Consider the following 23,543-nt stretch of genomic DNA (forward strand, 5'->3'; position numbering starts at 1 on the left):
CCCTCAAAGGGTCTCAGCTAGCAGTGCAGTAGCCCATCTAAAGGCTTTTTAGAAAAAGCTCTGAGGGACACCTGGGTGGCTCAGTGGGTTAAGCCACTGCCTTCAGCTCAGGTCATGATCCCAGGCTCCTGGCATCCAGCCCCACATCGGGCTTTCTGCTCAGCAGGGAGCCTGCTTTCCTTCCTCTCTCTGCCTGCCTCTCTGCCTACTTGTGATCTCTGTCTGTCAAATAAATAAGTAAAATCTTTAAGGAAAAAAAAAAAAAAAGCTCTGACTACATTACTTGCTATAATTCGTGTTACAGAAACACATGTTGCCGCTAAACAGTTTGTACTGTTCCCTTGAAAATGCATGCAGCCATAAGCTTAGGTAAATGGACGGGGGGGGGGGGTCACGGTAGATACTTAGCTGGCACTAAGGAAGAAAGCCCCAATTTTCAAGACTTGCTTTTTGAAAGGAGATTATAGTTACGGTTTCTCTTCCCTAACCCTCCAAGATGCATCAAAATTCCTGGCCACTGAGTTGCCACACTCTTGTGCTTTTGCTCACATAAAGAGAATTTACGGGCTTGCCTCCTTACAACCTGACATAAATACTTCCTTGAACAACTCGAGAATCTTAATCATGGTACATCAGAATGATACTGGTTTTTCAGAATAGATCTGACTACCCTGGAATAGAATTATCCAAAACGTAATAGGAAATTTAGCTATTTTTAAAAAATAGAACAGTTCCCTGCTACATCAACCCCATCCACACAACCAGGCAGAAGAAGAATGCTGCTGGTGGTCCAACTTTCACAACTGCAGTATATAGAAAGAGCAGCTGCCCACTGTCCCGACCCTCTGGCTTCTGGCACGTGGCTAGAGTTAGCACAGCCTCTGCAGAGAAGTAAAAGCTTCAGGAAACCAGAGGTTTCACTCGAGGGGTACACTGTGGCAACAAGGACAGACACACACGGGACAGATGTTAGCAGCGTCAGCCTGCTTAAGACCACTTGTTTCTGAGAGAGCCCTTGCTGGTCTTGGAGCAGCATGGTATGATGAGGCTTGCCTAAGTGGGGATGAGAAGGGACGCTCTTACACCAGGAGACCTGGAGTTTTGTGGTGGTGGTTAGTGCATTCATATGGCATAGCTTAATAAAATTACTTGGCTTGTTTCATTGCTTTATAAAGTCGCCCCCTATATACAATCCTGAAAATCCACGGATTGCCAACACCAAATGTAAAAGGCTCCAACCCAATAAGAAACATGGCAGTTACCAATCCCGAGATAAACTTAAACAAGAGAGTCAGCCCCAACATCACTCACTGTGGAGGACAAGTCCTAGGTTCTGTCCAGTTCCATCAGAAAGAGGACCTTGCCCACGAGCACTGTCCTTCAGGCACCAGCCAGGGAACAAGGGCTTCCCTTGGCTTTAGCACTCTGCTCCCGGGAAGGGTTTCTGATCGGTGGAGGCAGTGAGTGGTCCAAAGTGGATCAGCAGGCCATAGAGGGTCCAAAGTAATAATCTGGAATCCTACCCAGGCCAGGACCCAGAGACGGAAGAAGCAGGCCTGCTGTCGGTCATGGGCCTTCACAAAGCACAGAAGCAGGGCCCCCTCCCCTCAACCTAAGGCCCAGCAGAGGGGGAGTTCTTTGGGAGAGAAGGGGAGCTGGCACAGGTGAGGGGCATGTTGCTCTCACCACCCCTGACAATGTGTCAGGGGCACAAGATGATCCCACCTAGGAAGTGAATGGCACTATTTTAGTGGTAGAACATCTTGGGAAAATCCAAGAGGTTGACTCCTAACTTAAATCGTGAACATGGAAGCCACACCAGTTTGCAGGTATGTTCTCCTCTACAAAATCTACATGGATAGTTCAGTTGTCAAGCACCATAGGAAAACTTAACTTCAGCCACTTAGGATAGTGCATGTACTAAGGTTCTAAAAGAGAGCCTACATCTAGAGTAAGGAATCATTCACAGCCATCTTCATGAAACACGGTTACCTCAGAGGTTTTCTGGTGAGATCTGAGAATTAAACATGGAAGCAAATGATGCCTTACTAACATGTAACCATCCAAGCTGCATGGACACGTACAGGTTTATGCAAAGTCCCGAAAGAACTATATTTAGCCTTTCAGATCCTGTGCAAGGCCGGCAGCTCGCCCTAAATGTCCCACCAAGGACAAGAGCAGCAACTTAGTTTGATTTCAGTACGATTATGGGCAGAAATTAATAGGATAAAATAGAGCCCCTTTTCACAAAGTTTAAGATTCAGAGTAGAATAAGGAAAGACCAAAAAAACAGAACTCCGATGAAACCAAAATAATTCCCCATTGGTCTTGTACTCCGTGAAACCCCGAGATGAACTGTAGTGGTCACATGCCTAGACTTGGACCTCGGTTCGCCAGGACGCTTCAGTGGGCTTCGAACTGGCTCATCATCAGCTTCCTGCTGTATTCGTAGGCCAGAAAGAGAGCCCCATTGGCAGGGAACGCTCGGATCATTGTGGGTTTCAGTCCAGAATATAAGGCCGTTATTCCTAGAAGACAAGAAGTGATCAAAGACTGAGACGCCTCTTCTCAGAGAGACCCTGTGAAGCCGCAGAGCCCAGGGCTGGACACCTACAGATCCAGACAACACACTGAATGCCAACGAGGGATGGAAGGGCTTCTGTCCAGGTTTCCCTGGACTAATGGGAAGGAAAGAGGCTAATGGCAACGAGGCCAGGCATCCAGTCTTCCAGCAAATCTTGGGGGACGCTCAGGTACCACACACGAATCCCGGGCTCGCTCCCGGTACATGGACCGGGCAGAGCGGAGGCCTCACCTGGGCAGAGAGAAGCAGCCCCAGGGCCACAGGAGGGCAACAGCCTCACAGTGTCACCTGGGAGGGCAAGGACCACAGGACACCGGGCCAAAAGCACAGTCCTGTGTCTACAGCTGGCACTGCCCAGACTGTTACAAAGATCCAAGTGGATGAGGGAGGCGTAAGTAGTAAGTACTCTGTCAAACTATGAAGTTTTATGCAACTCTGGAGTACGAACTGAACCGTTTCCACACCCTGTGACCGCTCTCTCGCAAAATCAAGCCCGAGAAGTTCATATCCCGAGGTGGAAGATGTAGAGTGGATGCTGAAAGGAAAGGTCTCTACTCACCAGAGGCACGATGCTGGCTTTATACAATCATCACCTAGAAAATCTTTTTTTTTTTTTTCATTTTCATTTTTACATTAAAGTGTTAAGACCACAATGAAAAAAGGTTTGTTTTTTTTTTATCCATATATATAATAAACCAGTTTGTGAGCTACATATTTTTGTCTTTCCCATCTTCAGAAATGTTCTCACATTGACAATGGTTGGATAGCATCATGCCCAAAGACATTGCCACACAGTAAAACAAACAAAAAAACCCAGATGTACTATGATACAGTTGAGGTAAAAGGGGAAACAAAAAATTTAACATTCGTCCACGAATAATTTTTTTTCTTTTTCTTGATTTTGTCAGAAAAATATCAAACACAGTGATTTAAATTAAAAAAAAAAAAAGGTCACGAAAACCTGTTTTTAGCAGAAGTGAATGACCAATGGGCCAGCTCCTTGGCTCAGATGGGATCACTACTGGTATTCCTAATAATCCACAAATCCACAGGGAAACAGAGTCAATATTGGGGGGAGTGGTGGCATAAAATTAAAAAATATAAACCAGATACCCGACCTGGCATATCCCCCTTTCCCTAAGTCCCTCTACCCTCCCCTTCACACTTTCCCACCCCCACTCCACACCCACTCCTGATGCTAACACTCAAATCTCCATCAGATCTAGGTCAGCTTCTTCAAAGCCATAAAAGGACTCGGTCTCGCTTTCATCCTCAAAGAGCTGGTGAAGGCTTTCAGGCTCAATTGTCTCTTTATACTCCTACGTGAACTCTCAAAATTCAGAGCCAATCCCCTTCAGGAAGTCTTAGCATTAGGGACTTGCAGCACGTTCTTTTAAATCCTTTAGTGGTTCTGTTAGAGATGGTTTTCTGATACTATCTATATTCTATAAAACAAGGGGCGCTGACTTCCAAGCATTTGTCCCCTGAGGCACAATCTGGAGTTTTAAAGTTCCCTCTGGGCTATTTAGAACAAAGAATCCTGGCCCAGAAGTGAGGAACAACGACATTAAACATTCTTGAGAATGGAAGTAAGCTAAGGAAGGGGCGCTAGAAAAAGGACAGGAGGCAGGGGAAGAGAGCTACCACACACACGTGATCGACCTCCACAAGGGTTACAGCAAAATGACTGGTCTATACACACCCACTCCATTTCTGCAATGAGCAGACTCACCTTCATTTTTCACAATGCTTATAAAGGTTCCGATAAATCCTGCCTGTTTTCCGGACATGGAAAGAACTTGAATTCTGGACTTGACGCAATCCACTGGGTAAACAGCAAGCCAGAGGCAGATCCCACCAACTCCACCACTTAACATCAAAGGGACAGGGCCTAGGGGAGGAAAGCAGCCAATAGCATTTTTGTCTCAAGGACAGCATTTCCAGAGGTCAAGGTGGTAGTGGGTGCAGGTAGATGCAAATAAAAATGCTGACACTTGGGGCACGTGTGGCTCAGTCAGTAAGGCATCTGCCTTCAGCTCAGGTCATGATCTCAGGGATCGAGCCCCCTTTGGGCTCCCTGCTCAGAGGACACAAGATCCCATGTGGCTCTCTGGGTCTGCCCCTCATCACAGGACCATATCAGTGCTGGTCACTGTGGCGCCGTGTCCCTCCTGGCCTGCCCTCCAAAGGACTGGCCCTCACAAGAACCAGCAGGCCCCCAGCAACATGGCAACCCGCCCTCCACCCCATGGGGAATGAGAACAGAGGCCACTGAAACACGGGTCACGTTTTTTCCAACCCTCTCAGTCTGCAGTATTTCATTATTTTAATGCCCCACAGCCCTGATTCTTCCTTTACCATGAAAGCCAAAGTTGTCTTATTGAACGTGATAGTTAAGCCTGGGAGCTTGCCTAACCCCAGAATAAGTCCAAAACACTGAAGTGATGTGTTTGAGAAGAAACAAGTAATCATTCATGCAAGCCAAACATTGACGTGATTGCGTCAGGCAGCTACACAGGACAACCTAGAAAGAATGACGCTTTTCAGTCCTCTGGAAACACTCTCAAGATTTATTACCAAATTGTATGCTTATTGCAAAATGCTTCACAGGTGATTTACCCCTTTATTGAAGAGTTCCCACAGGAAAGTAATTTCTATATTCTCCCCCAAAATGTTATTCCAGTAAAGAAGTCTGGGATGCACAGCTTCACCCCCATGGTGAGGACATGAGTGCACCCAGAGGAAGGTGCCTAGGTCCTTTCCAAGCCTCCAGAAACCTCAGTGCCCAGCAGACCCCCACAGCCTCTGTAAAAAGAAGGCCCCTGTGGGGCGCGGCCCAGCCCAGCCCAGCCAAATGCTTTCCTAGCTCGTCCTTCGAGCTCCCTGATGCAAAAAACGACCTGCTCAGCTCGTAGCCGCCAAAGAAGAAATAGCCGGGCACCTCTCGGTGGAGTAAGGTGCTGGAGAGGCCGTGGTAGAAGCCCAAGGGGCCGTCCTTCCTGAGGACGCTCTTCACCGCGGACCAAGACTGTGCTGCAGGGAGACAGGGAGCTGTGCTTAGGGCCGGGGAAATGGGGGGGACTGGGGGGCGAGGCTGGCACTCCCACCCCAGTCGCAGACCTGGCTCAACCCTAGGCAGGCAGGGAATGGCTGATTCTAGAAACCCAGGGACCCAAATTCTGAAAATGAGGCCTCTGCAGGGAGGAAATCTCAGAGAAGCACAGATCCTATTATTTTAGGACAGCTGTTCTCACCTGAACTATCCAACAGCAAGGAAATATCATTAAAGTGTGTATTCATAGAGAGCTGTGTGTGGCCACCATGCCTCCAGCCAAGATTTCAGCAGACCACGCCAGAACCCCGTCTCAAATGGAACCATGTTCACATTTCCCAAGTGTGCCACTCAGCAAAGGAAGCCCTGAGAACACTCCTGGAGAAGGAGTACCCTGGATTTCTGGAAAATCAGATAGACCTCCTCTGACTGTGGACAAAACAATGAAGGACCTAGACCAGTGCCAACATGGCAGGGCGGGTTCCTAGAGCTGCTTTTTGCTAGTTGCAAGGCTCACCATCGCAGGCAAGGTCTATCTGATGGTACACAAGAAACAAGGGAAAAGAAGTAGGTGCTACCGAGCCAACTCCTGCCCGATGACCGTTCTCCCCAAGGGTGGTCGGGGGAGGTGGTCTTCAGGAATCTGCCCCACAGCTTCCCCCTGTATAAAGGATTCCAGGTGCAGATCGGGACCCTCAGAACACGTACCAATAAAATCCAACCCCCATCTGACAGGCGGAGAAAGAAAAGTCAGGGAAAGCCAGACAAGCTCTGATTTTCATATTGCTTGCATCCACTTGCCCTCAATAAACAAATTCACTTTTTAGTTCATTGAAAAAAAAAGTGCATTCATACATTCTGGATATTATCCAAGATGTAAAAAGAGCCAATACCCACTTTTGTCCAACAATGAATAAGAGAAATTACAATAAGGAGCTGTACAAGCTCAGCAAGAATAAAATGCCCTCGTATTTGCCCACTCCTCTACCTCCCTCAGTGCCTACCCTCCTCTACCTTTCTTTTGAACGGGTGGGTATAGAAGGAATCTGTTCAAGTGCTTACGGTCTTTTTGCTTTGTGCTAGTGCAGCGAGGGAGTAAGGGAGTAGATGTTACTTGAAGGCAAGACAGAGGAAATTCTTAGAAACGCTACAGGGCAAGAAGCACCAAGGATTTAGTTCTTAGAAAGTAAGTAGGCAAGAATTTCTATTTCAGGCTGATCAGAGCCCTGGAGCAGCAGTAATGCAGGATCCTTTCTGTCTAGACCCCTCTTCCTGACGGTGCGCACCATGGCAGGCCTTATCTGCCAGGAAAACAGCAGCAGAAACCACATCTTTGGTGTGTTTTAGGGAACCCCTTTCTCTTCACTGTGCTCTCAGCAGGTGACCTTGCTTGGACCAGTGAAGAATCAAACCCCCCGGTAATCAAAAGCATTTCAGAAGGCTTCATCAGGCATCACTCATTATCTAGGTCCTCCCTACAACTCAGCTCCCATTCTATAATGGGAATGTAACGCAGTGATCCGACTCAACATGACTGGCCTGCCTTCTGAACCAAGTCTTAACCCTAAGGTACCATATAACCCTGTGTAGGCCAGGAGTATATAGCCACACCTAAAATATTGTCAACCGATACTTACCTTTGTGCAAGGTGTCCATTCGCTTAAGTTTTTGGAGCCAACAATTACTTTCTTTAAAAATACCTTAGGAAGGGGCGCCTGGGTGGCTCAGTGGGTTAAAGCCTCTGCCTTCGGCTCAGGTCATGATCCCAGGGTCCTGGGATCAAGCCCCACGTCTGCTTCCCTCTCTGTTTCTGCCTGCCTTTCTGCCTACTTATGATCTCTGTCTGTCAAATAAATAAATAATATCTTAAAAAAAAAAAAACAAAACCTTAGGAAACCAACTGAAGGTTGCTGGAGGAGAGGTGGGGGGGGGATGAGGTAATTGGTGACGGGCATTAAGGAGGATGCTTGATGTAACGAGCACGGGGTGTTGTATTTAAGTGATGAATCACTAAATCCTACCCTGGAACTAATAATACATTATATGTTAACAAAATTGAATTTAAATAAAAAATTTAAATTAAAAAAAATACCTTAAACTACTCCTAAGGGACATGAGAGCAGCTTTCTGGGTTCTGTTCCTGTTCTACCTCTGAATCTGGGCATTGGTTATGAAAGTGTTTGTTTAGTGACTATTAGAACCCCCAATTATGATTTCTGGGTATACAGCATATTTCAATAAAAAGTTTCAAACACTTATGCTTTTGGACCTCTAGGCTGTAAATAATAGCTTCAAATTGGTTGTAAAGAATCTCCAGAGGGCAGGATATAGAACTCTATCAGAAACCCCACCCTCCCTGGGAGGAGACTACTTCTGTAAATGGTCAATTAATCTGATTTTTCCGGTCAGATTTTCAAACTGAGTCAACCACAGTGACAAAGAGCTTTAGTCAGCCAGATGTCAAGATAAATAAGCAAATGTTGAGATTAATAAAGACAATAAATCACACTGTGTATGACACACACTCATGTAACTAGAATCTGTTTGCAGAACTGAGGGGGAGAGCATTCTGATGGCTGCAGAGTAGCTCACAAGGGCTCTGAGGAGTGTTCAGAAGCCAGGCTCTCTGTGGGTACGTGAGAAGGGTGAGGGAGGGAGGTAAGAGAGTGACCCTGGGATCTGGGCTGATCAGCTCACATGAAACCTGGGAACGGGCACCAAATATTCATCTTGGAACCCAAGTTGGCATTTCTGAAGGCTCAGCTCTCAGACACAGTTTCAAAGCTGTCTGCTGTGTGCCTCCAGCACAACCGGGGACGCTGCCTCATGCACTCAATGAGCCAAGAGTGAGAGGAGCTCTCGGCCTCTCCACCTCCCAGGTGTGAAACATCTGCAGACAGTGGTCTGTTGTGGGAGCAGGAGTGGGTCCCGCCCTCTGAAAGTTCATTTAGGAGGTCCCCCTCTGACTGGTAGGGGAAAGAGTTCTAAAAACACAGTACTTTGGAGTAGATAAATCTCTTTCTCTGCTACTGAGTTTTAGTAGAATATAAAACTGACAAATACTCAATGCACCAAGGCAACGAGAGACCCAACGTCTGGGCCGGAACAGCACTTACTTGTGGCTTCTGGCGATCTTCCCTGACGACTCCATCTCATACATGGTCTGCAGCCGGCACTTGACGAGCTCAGTGGGGCAGAGCACCAGGGCCGCAAAGGCAGAGGCGAAGGAACCCGCCGCTGCATTCTGCAGATCACTGGAAGGAAACCAGCAACGGGAGTCAGTCACTCATTCATTCAGCACTCCCCACGCAAAGCACTCGGCTGGTAAGGGAGAGCAAGGATCAAAGGAGAGGAACACTTTCCCGAGTGCCCACTGGGAACTCGCACGTGCGGTTTCATCGAAGGACCCCAGCCCTGGGAGGCCAACACCGATACCGACACCCCAATTTTCATGTGGAAAAACCGTGCATAGAATACCTAATGTACCTGAAGTCACACCACTACTACGTGACAATGCTAGGATTCAGACCTGGGTCTGCCTGACTGCAAGATCCAGCTCCTTTTATTAGTCATAGTCATGGCGACACGCACGGAATGTATCCCCCACCCCTAGGGCTCTATGCAGAAGCCATAATCCCCCAATGTGATGGTATTCGGAGCGGACTTCTGGGAGGTGATTAGGTTTAGTGAGGTCGTGAGGGTAGAACCCCCCATGATGCAATCAGTGTCCTTATAAGAGGCCACCGCTCTCTCTCTCCACCCTTTGAGGACATAGCAAGAAGGTGTCCCTCTGTAAACCAGGAAATAGGCCCTCACCAGACATCAAATCAACCAGTACCATGATCTTGGGCTTTCCAGTTTTCAAAACTGTGAGAAACAAATGTTTGTTTAAGCCATCCAGTTGATGGTATTTTGTTACAGCGGCCAGAACTAAGACACAGTGATATATTTAAAAAAAAAAAAAAAAAAAAGAGGGAGGAAAAAAATTACCCAAACTCCAACCACCCCAAAGACACACCATCACCGCTACTTCGGCGTATCTGCCACTAAGCTTCATACAGCAAGGTTCCGGGGCCATCCCTGCACGCCTCAAATCCAACCTGGAACAACCACATGTACAAAGTAACTGTTGCACATGAAAGCCCAGAATAAATCTTTAACCAAAAAGCTGCTCATTGCAAAAAAGATTTCCCAGTTCCGCTGATGACCTCCTGACCTCAGCCACAGAGGGCAGCAGGAGCGAGGATGGTGGAGGAGGATGGTGGAGGAGGGGGGTGAAGGAGGGGGTCAGCAAGCTCGAGGACTGGAGGTAAAATGGCTACATCGGGAATGTAAACGGAGAAACAAATGCACGTAAACACAAGAAGCATTCGTTTCACCATAGGAGGGTCTGGTACCACCAGCCATAGTCACCAGCAGGGCTGTGAAAGCGAGGTCCCATCAGAGTTCAAAAATACGGGGAAAAGTCTGAGAAAGTAATTGTCAGGAATTCTCTTGAGCGTTCACAAGGGTCAGAAAATAAGATCCCTTCCAGCTCGGGAGTGTTCGGTCACCAGAGCTCTGCTGGCACCCGGGACTGGGCAGGAAGAGTGAGCTGCTCACAAGACAACTCGCTCCCTGACTCTCACCTGTTCAAGCCAGCAGCCTGCCGTCACCTAACCACCAGGACGCCACACCCCCGTGAGGTGACCCCCTCCCCTGGCTACTGAGATCCCCTCACAAGTTTTCCCCAAACGGTGAGCAAAGGCCTAACAGACCGAGCACATGCGACTGTCCGGGGTCCCGTTAAACAGTCACCTAAACGGAGGTCAGACAGGAATATAAAATCAAGGGCCGCCTCCAATCTCAGCCCCAACCTTCTGTTCCGTGGTGTCCTGGCATCGGTGCCATGGACAGACGGAGGGCGGGGCCCAAGCCTGCCTGTTCCCAGAAGAGTTGGTGGGGAGCGAGGCTTTCTTCTAGGAGGGAGACCCTGCTCGCATTCCAGACTTGCTTCTCATTTCAGAGAATCGGGTATGATTCTCGAATGGAAACTGTCCAACATGGTTCACAGCTACTCAGCGGATTGTCAAGACCAAAGCTTAAAGTGGTTTCTGCAGTCTTTCGGCCAGCCTGCAGATCCAGGCTTCGTTTCCCTCGGGCACCCTTCATCAGTTTGCTGACCAGTAGCCAGAACAGCCCGGTTTGCGGGAACAAAGATGGCATCAATCAGTGTGGAAGCCCTTCAGCCTAAGAGTCGGCTGCCTGAGTATGAGCATGCTGTTCCAGTGCAGCAAGGCCAAAGTACACTTGCAGTGGACTTTGAGTCCTCTCCCCTACCTGGGCGCCCAGTGAGGCACGCGGGGCCCCAGGCTGCACCTGCGGGAGAGGCATTAGACCCAGAACTGAAACCGCAGCGGGCACAGGAAGGGATTTGGTAAGAATCGGCTGTTTATCACCCATTCAACAAACATGTACCTGAACCCTCCTGCTGTGTTAAGATCCCATGCGGACAAAGGTCAAAGGAGAACTCTTCTCGGGGTGGCATTCAAGCCAAGGACAGGCAAATATTTACGGTACCATTGCTGAAATTCACGGCAGGCTCTTCCAAGCAGTGCTTTCCTTGCATTGCCTCTACTGACCACGCCTTCCTCTAGACCTGACCCCTACCACAGTCCAGAGCCCCAACTCTGGTCTTACGGCAAGAGTACTGGACGGGGACTCAGAAGACACGGCTTTGGGTCCTGCGCTCAGTTATGAGCTCAAGTAATAGGATCCTAAGCCAGTATCTGCAAGTCGGAGTCCCCAGCTTTAAAACAGAACAGCAGGGGCTCTGCTGCTCTCACAGGAGCATGAGGAGGGATGAACAAAACAGGACAGGTGTGGGTGCCCCAGGCTCCATCAACTCTAAGGTGGTCTTTCCCCGCCAGGTAATAAGCAAACACCGTTCTGTGGGATGAAGACGCAGCTCCCTCCCGCCTCACCAGGACCGGAGAGGAGGGTACGGATGGTAAGAATGGCTTCTTGGCTGTAGGACTTCCTCCCAGGACCTCATGTGGCTGCTTCCTACCTCCATCTTCTCCATAAGGCATCCTCCTCTGGGAATGTCGCAGGGGACCTAAACTTCCCATCTTGTCCCAGAGAAAGCCCTCTAGCAGGAAGAGTGACAGTCGCTACAGTGTTCTTTCTGTCAGTCTCTAGCATGAGATCCCACACTCTCCTGGTTTCTCTCCTGCTTATTTCTTGACTTCCTCCTCCTCTTCATGACCCCTTCTGTGCCGGAAGGTCCTGGAATCCATGCACAGCCCTCTACAGATGCTATCTCCCTGGGCGATCCATCCAGTCCCAAGCCTTTAAAAAACACGTTCCATCCATGAAGACAAAACTCCTGCTTACAAAAGGGCACATCCTTGAGATCACTAGGTGTCTCCAGGGAACACTTCCGTACAGAAGGGGCCTGCAATCGGGAGGGACTGGAGTTGCAAATGGGTTTCCAATTCCTACCGAAACAACCCATACGGCTATCTGCCCAACCATGAACCTGATACTATTTTAAATGATTTAAAATAAGAACCTGATACTATTTTAAATGATTTAAAATAAATCGATGTTCAGAAAAGGGAGGGCTACACATCCTGGTGGTTCCTGAATCCTCTATAGTCTCTATGTAAATAAATACGCAAGGGAGGACACAGCACAAGCCGAATTCCAACGTTGGGCAGACTTGGCCAGACAAAGAGTCAGTCCACCCGCATCTTCACAGATGCTTCCAACTCCTCCTAAAATTCCAAGTTGCTCTCCAGCCTGTCTGGCTCAGGCAGCTTCTTCCAGTCCTCTGCACTGCGATGAAGGGGAACCCAAAGCTCCGCTCACAAGTTGCACCTGTGGCTCCCGTCCAGCCCTGGTGCCCACAAGAGAAGCAGTACCACCAGCGGCATCTGACAAGCATCTTCCTGAAGAACACCAGCACGTAAGGGCACCTCCTCCTCCACGGTGCATTACTGACCAGCCTTCTGCAAGTTTTACATGACAACTTCACAATCAAAAACAAAGTGGTTATTTTAGAAAAGGAAACACTCTTCCCATAAGGTATCATAAAAAGTTTGACTGGGCAACAACGTTGTCTTTCTAAACAAAGGAAGAAAGTGTTAGTGCCCACAACTCACCTCAGCCTGGCCTGCTTCTCCAATCCAACCACTTTCCGCACCACCTGTTGGCAGAAGCCGTAGCACATGAAGAGGACCGAGTTCTCGGCGATGTTGGCGATCAGCGCTGGGCTGGTCCCCTTGTAGAAGCCGCGGAAGCCCACCTGGGAGTAGGTCTTCAGGCAGCAGTCGGTGAGGCCCCGGTACAGGTCAGGGAACGTCTGCATCTTCACTTTCAAGGTGTCAAAGGGCTGCCCGGTCAGTACACATGCTGTGCCCCCTAAAACCAGGACAGAAGTCTCCTCCAGCACCAGTCTTCTGCTTTAGAATGCAGCCGCAAACACCCACAGAAATTGAGAGAGAGAGAAGCACCCTACCCCAGGGCTTTCTTCTGTCACAGTTCACTCCAACCTCTCTTCCCACCCCCCGGCAACCAAACCTCCAAGCCCAGCTCAGTTAATAACAAAGGGTCCCCACTGTGCCCGGCACCCAGCTCCAGCTCTGAAGGAGCCCAACTTCGGTGGGAGAGACAGACACGTGTTCAACAGACAAGACCGCAGGGCGCACAGGGGTGGCATGTGTTCGGAGGTGTCAGCAATGGGGTCAGATGGACTTGGTCCCGAAGGCCGGCTCTGCTGTGAGAGTCTAGACAAGCGATATTAACTTCGGAGCCTTGGTTCCCCATCCAGTTTGCACGAGGATTAAATAAAAATGGACGAGAAGGCTGAAGATAACAGCTGCTGTGTGAACAGTTCATGAAGAACAGTCACTCTGTGTGCGTGCAGTCGTATCAAGGGAGGGAGGAGAGGTCCGGCAGGAGTGAATCACCCCTCTCTGCCTAATCCCCGGCAGCACAGATGACTATCAGAAAAACAGGGAAAGAGGCAACAGACAAAGATGACAAAGAGTCTGGCTAATCCCTAAAGAGCTAAAATTTGACCACACGGAAAATCTTCATCTGGATTCTACCAACTAATGATTCCTATGGAATCATCCTATGGAGAATACATTGAATCCTACCGTGCTTAGCATCAATCGTGTATTTTTACACTTTTATATTGTAAGAGTTTAGAAAACAGCAAAATCTAAATTGCTGTAGAGGACCTCAATAAAAAAGTCTGAATGTAAGGAAAAGAATGAACCCTGGCCACCCTGTCATAACCCCGGATCCTGGACTAGGTCAGCATTTGGAAAATGCCACTCGTTAATGCTTCTACCTTTCCGGGGCCTCAGAGGTCCCTGCATCTCAGATGTCCACTGTTTGTGTCAGGAAACCTAACTATTGGATTAGGTATGTATGTATTTATTTATAAGAGATTTTATTTATTTATTTGACAGAGAGAGATTACAAGTAGGCAGAGAGGCAGGCAGAGAGAAAGAGGGAGAAGCAGGTTCCCCGCTGAGCAGAGAGCCCGATGCGGGGCTCGATCCCAGGACGCTGAGACCATGACCTGAGCCGAAAGCAGAGGCTTAACCCACTGAGCCACCCAGGCGCCCCTGGATTAGGTTTTTAAAGTGTCATCAAAATTGAAGAGAAGGCTGGGGCCCCTGGATGGCTCAGCCGGTCAAGTATCAGACTCTTGATTTGGGCTCAGGTCCTGATCTCCGGGTTGTGAGACTGAGCCCAGCATTGGGCTCAGTGCTCCGCATGGGGTCTGCTTATCCTTTCCCCTCTGCTCCTGCCCCCACCTCAGGATCTTTTTTTAAAAAATTGAAGAGGAGGCTTACATAAGTATTTTATGTGATTTTATGCGATATCATAACTGACATTACATAGTTACTCTGACTGAATTGTGCAAAGTAGAGACAGGAGAGGGGCTGTTTTGAATAACTCCTACGAATTACTGGCAGATAAACATTTTCAAGGAGTCTGAAAACTGTGAGCTCTTCTTTTAAGCAATTGCAAGTATATCTGGGATCCTATCCCTACATTCTTCTAGGAGAGATCACTTCCTCTAGGAGAGTAATGATCCGTTTCCACTCTGTCTTGCCAAATTATCTTCAGTTCTGAATTAGTGGAACATTATTCAATAAGACGCTACTACAACTATAGTTATTCTCTCTCAGGTACTTCTAGGAATAAAATAGGACCCTAAGTATATAAAAACAATTCTTCCAAAAGAAGAGGTGAATGTCAGCATTTTTAAAGAGGGTACATAATTTAGGCAGATAAACTGAATAAACCACTTCATTCAGAGCACTGCAATTTTAACTGGAACCTTTCCATAGTTTAACCCAATCACCTGCAACAGTTCGGACATCACAGGCTGCTAATACACGGACTTGTTGCATATCTGTAACAGTTACATTTCCAACAGTGAGAAGGCAGGAGGCTAGTGCATGCTCAAATGCTAACTACAATTCCCTCCTCTCATCTATGGAGGTAACTGACTCCCATGTAACTTACCACAAACGATACTGTCCAGGCCCCCCTTAAGTGGGTGATGATGATTCGGAACACCAGCACCAGCCACTGAGACCTAGTAGGTCCTCAGATACCCATCAAGTATCCCAGAAGCTATGAATAACTTAGAGGAATATTTCTCCACTTGCTCAAAGCATAGACCTCTGATCATCTCCTTCTCCCTGACTGAAAAAAGGAAATAGTTCTGCATTCTTTCATAGGTGTCCCAAAAGGCCCTGCAGGAGAGGGGCTCAGACCATGGTGCACTCTCTACTTCACCAGGGCCAGTGTTGTGGGTTTTCTATGCTTAAAATAGTTGAGTCAGCAAATAACAAGGTGGTAAGGAAATCTAACCTGGCAGGGATGGCGTCGGTGGTGAAAATGGGGATGACCAAGCAGCAGACCCTTCACCAGAAGGTCCAGGACCACCTTGTCCACCCATGCAAAAACGGAGAACCTCAAACCCAATGGAGGCACTTGATAAATGTTCTGTTTAACTGCACAGGGAGACGTATCATTTTCGAAATGTTCCAATAGTCAAAGGCCCTTGATGGATTAAATGCTCCAATCAAAAGATAAAGGGATGGGGGGCTCAGTCAGTAGAAAATGCAACCCTTGATCTAGGGCTCATGAGTTCAAGCCTCACATTGGGCATGGCATTTACAAGACAGAGAGAAAGAGAAAGAAAGAGAGAGAGAGGAGAGGAAGAGAGAAAGAGAGAGAGAAAGAGAAACAGAGAAAGAAAGAGAAAGAGACAGAAAGACAAAGAGAAAGAGAGAAAGAAAGAGAGAGGAGGGAAGGAAGCAAAGGAAAGGGAAAAAGAAAGGACAGAGTGACTGGATTTAAAAAAAAAAAAAAAAAAGCAAAAGCAAAACCTATCTATATGCTGCCTACAAGAGACTCCCTTCAGACCTAAACTCACATACACTGAAAGTGAAGGGCTGGAAAAACATTTAACATGCAAAGGAAAAAAAAAAAAAAGCTGGAGTGGCAATACTTACATAAAATAGACTGTAAAACACTGTAGCAAGAGACAAAGAAGAGCACTACATAATGATAAAGGGATCGTTCCAACCAGAAAACAAGAGGATGTTACAAATATCTATGTACCAATATAGGAAACCTAAGTACATAAAGCAATTAACAGACACAAAGGGATAAATTGACAGTAATTACAGTAGGGGACTTTAATACCCTGCATACATCAATAGGTCACCCAGACAGAAAATTAACAAGGAAACAGTGGCTTTGAACAACACTTTAGACCAGACGAACATAACAGATACATATAGAACATTCCACTCAGAAACAGAATACACATTCATGTCAAATGCACATGGAACATTCTCCAGAATATATCACATGTTAGGCCACAAAATAAATCTCATTTGATATAAGAAGACTGAAATCATATCAAGCTTCTTTTTTACCACAACACAATGAAACTAGAAATCAATCGCAAGATTAAAAAAAACCCATAAAGAACATAAATACACGGAATTTAAATAAGATGCTACTAAACACTGAATGGGTAAACCAAGAAATCAAAGGGGAAATGAAAAAAATGCATGGAGACAAATGAAAACGAAAACACAACAGCTCCAAATCTTGGAGATGTAGCAAAAGTAGTTCTAGGAGGAAAATTTATAGCAATATAGGCCTAACTTAAGAAATGAGAAAAATCTCAATTTCATATGCTGAAAAGAGCTAGAAGAACAAGCAAAGCCCCAAAATAGAAGGAAATAAAGATCAGAACAGACATAACGAAAGACAAAAAACCATAAAAGATTTTAAAAAATAATGGAAAAGAAAACGGACATCACAAAAATACAAAGCATATAAGATTATGAAAAATTACAGGCTGACAAATTAGACAACCTCCAAGAAATGCAATGGATAAATGCCCAGAAACATCTAGAATCACAAGTAGAAAATTTTAACAGAGAGGCACCTGGATAGCTCAGGTCATGGTCCCAGGGTCTTGGGTCGAGCCCCTCATTGGGCTCCCTGCTCAGTGGGGAGACTGCTTCTCCCTCTCCCTCTGTCTGCTGATCCCCCTGCTTATGCTAAGTACATAGAAAAAATCTAAAGAAAAAAAAAAAAGTAAAAGAAAAAAATTTGAACAGACCAATTACTAGTAATGACACTGAATCAGTAATCAAAAAACAAAACAAAACAAAAACCTCCCAACAAACAAAATTGGACTAGATGGATTCACAGGTGAATTCTATCAAACACACATCCTTCAAAAACCATTCCAAAAAAAAAAAAAAAAATAGAAAACTTCCAAATTCATTCTAGGAGGCCAGCACTACCCTGACCTCAAAAGCAAAGATAGTACAAAAAAAATTACAAGCTAACATCTCTGATGAACACAGTTGCAAAAATCCCCCTCAATAAAATAACAGCAAATGGCATTCAACAATACAGGAAAAAAAAAAATCCATCAGCAAGATCAAGCAGGCTTTATTCCAGGGATGCAACAGTGGTTTCAATATTCTGAAATCGATCAGTGGAATGCACCAATTAGCAACAGGATAAAAGCCATATGATCATCTCAAATACAGAGAAGCATTTGACAAAATACAACATGAAATGGATGGATTTCAGCAGAGTAGGTTTAGAGGGAACACACCTCAGCATAATAAACCCACAGCTAACATCACACTCAATGGTGAAAAGCTGACAGTTTTCCCTCTATGATTAGAGACAAGACAGAGATGTCCATATTCACCACTTATTTAACATGGTACTAGAAGTCCTAGCCACAGCAATCCCACGAGAAATACAAGGCATTCACATTGGTAAGGAAGAAGTCGTGCAGTCACTATCTGCACAGGACATGATAGTACATATAGAAAACCTTAGGGGCACCTGGGTGGCTCAGCTGGTTAAGCATCCAACTCTTGATATCAGCTCAGGTCTTATTCTCATGGTCATGAATTCAAGCACCGCATTGTGCACCACAGTGGACAAGGAGTCTACTTTAAATAAAGAAAACTTTAAAGACTTCACAAAAACAAAACAAAACAAAACAAAACAAAAACCTATTAGAACTGATAAATGAAGAGGGTGCCTGGGTGTCTCAGTCATTAAGCATCTGCCTTCGGCTCAGGTCATGACCCCAGGGTCCTGGGATCGAGCCCCATATCAGGCTCCCTGCTCGGCAGGAAGCCTGCTTCTTCCCCTCCCATTCTCCTGCTGTGTTCCCTCTCTTGCCACGCGTCTCTCTCTGTCAAATAAATAAATACTGATAAATGAAGTAATTTGTAGGATACAAAAATATACAGAAATCTGCTGCATTTCTTTTACACTAATAACAAAGTAGCAGAAAAAGAAATTAAGAAGACAATTCCACTTATAATTGCAACAAAAAGAATAAAAGACTTAGGAATAAACTTAACCAAGGAGGTTAAAGACCTGTTCTCTGCAACTTATACAGCAATGAGAAAGAGATTGAAGACAACACAAATGGAACATTGTACCATGATTATGAATTGGAAGAACAAATATTGTTCAATGGATTCAAATCAATGGATTCAATGCAATCCCTGCCAAAATACCACCAGCATTTTTCAAAGAACCAGAACAAATAATCCTAAAATTTGTATGGAAGCACAAATGTTCTTGAGTAGCCAAAGCAATCTTGAGAAAGAACAACAAAGATGGAGGTATTGCAATCCCAGATTTCTAGATATACTACAAAGCACTAGGCACACGTGCGTGCGTGCGTGCGTGCATGCATGTGTGTGTGTGTGTGTGTGTGTGTCTCCTCAGGCTGGATCCCTTGTCGAGGCACTGAGACACAGCTGTGCTGAAGACCAAATCCTGCTCTGCAGATAACTTCCTTCTAGGTGAAGACCCTCACTGGATGATATGTATATATAGATGTATATAGATACATATAGATATTTTTAAGATTGTTTTTAGTTTGGGAGAGTTTAGTGGGCCTGAAAAAACAAAAATTACTCTTCAGAAAAATAAAATACTTCTGTTTTGAATACGTATCAACAATGGCTCATGTACAGTCAGAAATTGCTAGACTTGGCATGCCTGGTTGGCTGTCAGAAGAGCATGCAGCTCTGGATCCCAGGGTTGTGAGTTTGAGCCCTACATTGGATAAAAAGATTACTTAAAAGTAAAATCTTGAAAGAAAGGAAGGAAGGAAGGATGGAAGGAATTACTAGACTTTCACAAAGAAATAGGAAAATATCACCATGGGGAAAGAATTTGGTCGACAGAAACTGACCAGAAGATGGCTCAGGTATTAGACTGAAAATGCAGAGACACATCAGTAGTTATCATGATGAAGTTTAAAGGCTTGATGGAAAATCTGGACTTAGTGGCTGAAAAGATAAGAAAATTTCTTAAAAATGACCTGAAGGAGGGGTGCCTGGGTGGCTCAGTTAAGCATCTGCCTTCAGCTCAGGTCATAACCTCAGGGTCCTGGGATCCAACCCTACATCGGACTCCCTGCTCAGCAGAGAGCCTGCTTCTCCCTCTCTCTCTCTGCCCCTTTTGCCTCTCCCCCCACTGTTTGCACTCACACTCATGCTCATTCACTCTTTCAAGTAAATAACTTAAAATTCTTTTTAAAATATGACCTGAAGGAAATTTTAGAATGAAAAATCCAAAGAATTCTAGTACCAAAAGGAGTAACATATAAAATAAAACAAATAAAAGATATAGTCACATAAAAACCAGGATTAAGAAAATAGAAGAAGCACACTCTAAAATAGTTGAGGATATTGAAAATTTGATTTTTAGAAGAAAAGAAGTAACTAGCAAATTAGATGAAGCTAAAGCATACAAGACAAACCAAGGTAAGGAGTTGTCCCATGATGAATCACAAAAACACAAAGTCATGGGAAGTGGGGAAGAAACCATAAGCAATAGTTTATGGACACAGAGATAGAGCATCCTACAGAAGTAACAGGAGAGAACAGAGACATTGCAGAGGACGAACTGGTCAAAGCAAAGACGGGGAAAAAAAAATCCCTCTCAATTTAAAGAATAAAGCGAATATTCTACAAACCTCCAGAGAAGATGAAGCAGCAAGACCTGCATTGGCAGCAGACTTTTCATCAGCAACACTGAATATTAGTAAGCAATGGAGTTAATGTCTTCAACATTCTAAGGGAAAGTGATTTTGAATTTAAATTCTATATCCAGTTAGATGAGCATTTAAGCCTTAAGGGTGGTGAAGGACCTTTTCAGATACGTAAAGCCTCATCAAATTTACCAGCCAGAAATCATTTATGAAAGAATTACTGAAAGATACACTCCCACAAAATGGAAAAAAAAAAAAGGAGGAAGATTTAAATTCAAGAAAAAGTAGATAAAACTAGTAAACTCAAAACATGGAACTGGGGAGGAAACTGGTGATGGCTTGAGCTATTTGTTAAAGAGGTAAAGGTTGCTGAGCCAGAGAAGGTGAAGAACTTAGAGACTCAGGAGGAAGGATCTTCAGAGTAGAAGGAAAAACAAACCCTTGAGAGGAAGACGGCTCAGAGTTAGAAGAGGAGGGAGGCAGGAGGCTGGCAGAGGAGGGAGGCAGGAGGCTTGAAGGCTGGGAAGAAGGGAGAAGAGACGGCTTTGGAATTATGTGAGGAAAGGATTCAATCTTCCAATGCCATACTGTGGTAAATATGAAGCATGGAGTTGAGGAAATGACCAAAGATGCCTTGGAGATTATTGTAACTAAAGAAGTAGAAGATTCTGAGCCAGAGGAGGAAGAAAGTTCAGGGTAGGAAATGGAAGTAGTTCTATCGTGGGACGAAGGAGAGGACTCTGAAGTAGAACATGTTAAGACTTGCCTTCCAGACTGAGAAAAGAGAGGCCTCAAATGGACTTAAAGAAATTGCCTAAAATTATGTGGCTTGGGACTCAGATGAAAATTGGTGAAACCTTGGATGGAACAAAGACCCCAGAAAAAAGAGGAAACTGATATGCTCATAAATCAAGGAACTGGGACAGTCTGTCTAACCTTGTGTTTGGCCTCTCCCTCAAAGTCACTAGAGATAAGTTCGGGTAAGCAGAATAGGCATTTATGTACAAATTTGAGTACTCCATCAGGAATCACCATAGTTTGAAGGAAAACAGACACAAAACTCTGCAAACAAAGGCGCCAACACCTAAAGAAACAGATAATATACGAGAAGAAAATTTTAGAAGAAGTGGAATTATTTTAATAACTTCAAAGAGATAAAAGAGAAGATTAGAAATATTAAAAATTATCATCCAGATGTCTTGGAAATAAAGAACTCCATAGATGCTCTGAGTAGCAGAAGAAACATACTTGAAGAGACGAGGAATGATCTAGAAGATCGACTTGAAGAATGTTCTAAGGTTACAATGCAAATGGCCAAACAGATAATAAAGAAAGATCCAGAGATAGAGGAGAGATCCAGATGCTCCAACATCCATTTGACAGGAATTCCAGAAAAAGATAATAAAGGGAATGGAGCAGAGGAAATAATTAATAATTGAAGAAAACTTCCCAGAGCTAAAGAAAGATTCAAGTCTTTTTTTCTAAGATTGTATTTATTTATGAGAGAGAGAGAGTGTGCATGAGAGGGGGGAGGGTCAGAGGGAGAAGCAGACCCCCCTCTGAGCAGGGAGCTGGATGTGGGACTTGATCCCAAGACTCCAGGATCATGACTTGAGCCAGAGGCAGTTGCTTAACCAACTGAGCCACCCAGGTGCCAAGAAAAATTCAAGTCTTGAGACTGTCAGTGCTTACCAAGTACTCGGTAAGATTGATGAAAAGAGACTCCTAGAAATCTGGGAATTCCAAGGATAAAAAAAAAAAATCATAAAGTCTTCCAGAAAGAGGAGCGTGAACCTACAAAGGAACAAGAGTCAGACTGACAGCAGACTTACTGGACACTCTGGATGCTAGAAGTAAATGGGGCAGTAACGTAAAATTTCTGCAGGGAAAAACCTTTAAACCTAGAATCCTACATCCAGCCAAAGTGGCATTTTATTTTGAAGGTAAAACAAAGACATTTTTTGATATTAAAGAATTCACAGTTTGTTTCGTGCATACCCTCTTTGGAAGAATCACTGGAGGATATACTTTAGCGATCTAGGGTGACTATAAACGCATACACACAATGTAGATTATCTTTCTCCCACATCAAAAAAGGAAAACAGGAAAACAAAATGCCACATTTCTACTCAGGAAGATGAATAGCTAACAGTGCACTTGGGGAATATAGGAAAAGAAAACGGATACTACCTAGATGTTGGTAAAGTTAAAGAGTGTGTTAAAATGAATTTAATCATTGTAGCTTATGTAGAAGTATAGTTTCTAAACTACTGGGGATCACCTCTTGGCCTTTTGCTAAAGATCAAGTGTAAACGACTGGGGAGAGGGAGGGAATCCATCAATATGACCATAGACAGGAAGAGATGGGGTGAAAGTAACAGAAAAACACAGGAAAATATATGGCAAGAAACATTAAAACGAGAAAGGCAAAAGTTGAGCTCTTATCAAGAGAAAGGTAACTTTACCATTTATATTGATGTGAATCTTGAATCTTTATATTAAACCTTTTCCTTCCCAAAAAAAAAAAAAAAAAACTACAAAGCAGTAGTAATCAAAACAGCACAGTACTGCCACAGAAAGGGACACATAGATCAAAAGAACAGAATAGAGGCCCAGAAATAAACTCACACTGGGCACCTGGGTGTCTCGGTTGGGTGTTTGCCTTCAGCTCAGACTATGGTCCCGGGGTCCTGGGATCGAGTCCCATATCAGGCTTCCTCTGTTCTGTGGGGAGCCTGCTTCTCCCTCTCCCTCTGCCTGCCACTCCCCCCTGCTTGTGGTCTCTCTCTCTGTCAAATAAATAAAATCTTCTTAAAAAAAGTTTCAGGGACACCTGGGGTGGCTCACTGGGTTAAGCCTCTGCCTTTGGCTCAGGTCATGATCCCAGGGTCCTGGGATCAAGCCCCGCATCGGGCTCTCTGCTCAGCGGGGAGCCTGCCTCTCTGCCTGCCTCTCTGCCTACTTGTGATCTCTGTCAAATAAATACATAAAATCTTTAAAAATAAATAAATAAAAAGTTTCAGAAATAAACCCACACTTACAGGGTCAATTACTCCACCACAAAAGCAGCAGCCATATGCAATGGTGGAAAAGACAGTCTCCTCTATAAATGGTATTGGGAAAACTGGACAGCTACATGCAAAAGAATGAAACTGTTTTTCACCATACACAAAAATAAACTCAAAATGGATTGAAGACCTAAATGTGGGATCTGAAACCATAAAACTGCTAGACGAAAACATAGGCAGTAAAACTTCTGGCACTGGCCTAGCAACCTTTTTCTAGATAGGTCTCCTAAAGTGAGGGAAACAAAAGCAAACTATTGGGAC

The 23,543-nt window shown here is 45.1% G+C and overlaps 1 pseudogene across 1 annotated transcript in view; it reads right to left on the bottom strand.

Annotated features, from left to right (window-relative positions):
• LOC308339394 (mitochondrial ornithine transporter 1-like) overlaps nucleotides 1–23,543 on the bottom strand; it is a 35,661-nt pseudogene that overhangs the window by 6,081 nt on the left and 6,037 nt on the right. Inside the window, exons 3-7 of the transcript XR_013968495.1 lie at nucleotides 12,782–13,040; nucleotides 8,753–8,890; nucleotides 5,447–5,617; nucleotides 4,317–4,475; nucleotides 2,373–2,528 (exon numbers count right to left, since the gene is read on the bottom strand). The product of XR_013968495.1 is annotated as a mitochondrial ornithine transporter 1-like (transcript). The remainder of the gene's footprint in view (nucleotides 1–2,372; nucleotides 2,529–4,316; nucleotides 4,476–5,446; nucleotides 5,618–8,752; nucleotides 8,891–12,781; nucleotides 13,041–23,543) is intronic.

Source organism: Martes martes, assembly GCF_963455335.1.
Source record: "Martes martes genome assembly, chromosome: 3".
NCBI classification, from domain to species: domain Eukaryota; kingdom Metazoa; phylum Chordata; class Mammalia; order Carnivora; family Mustelidae; genus Martes; species Martes martes.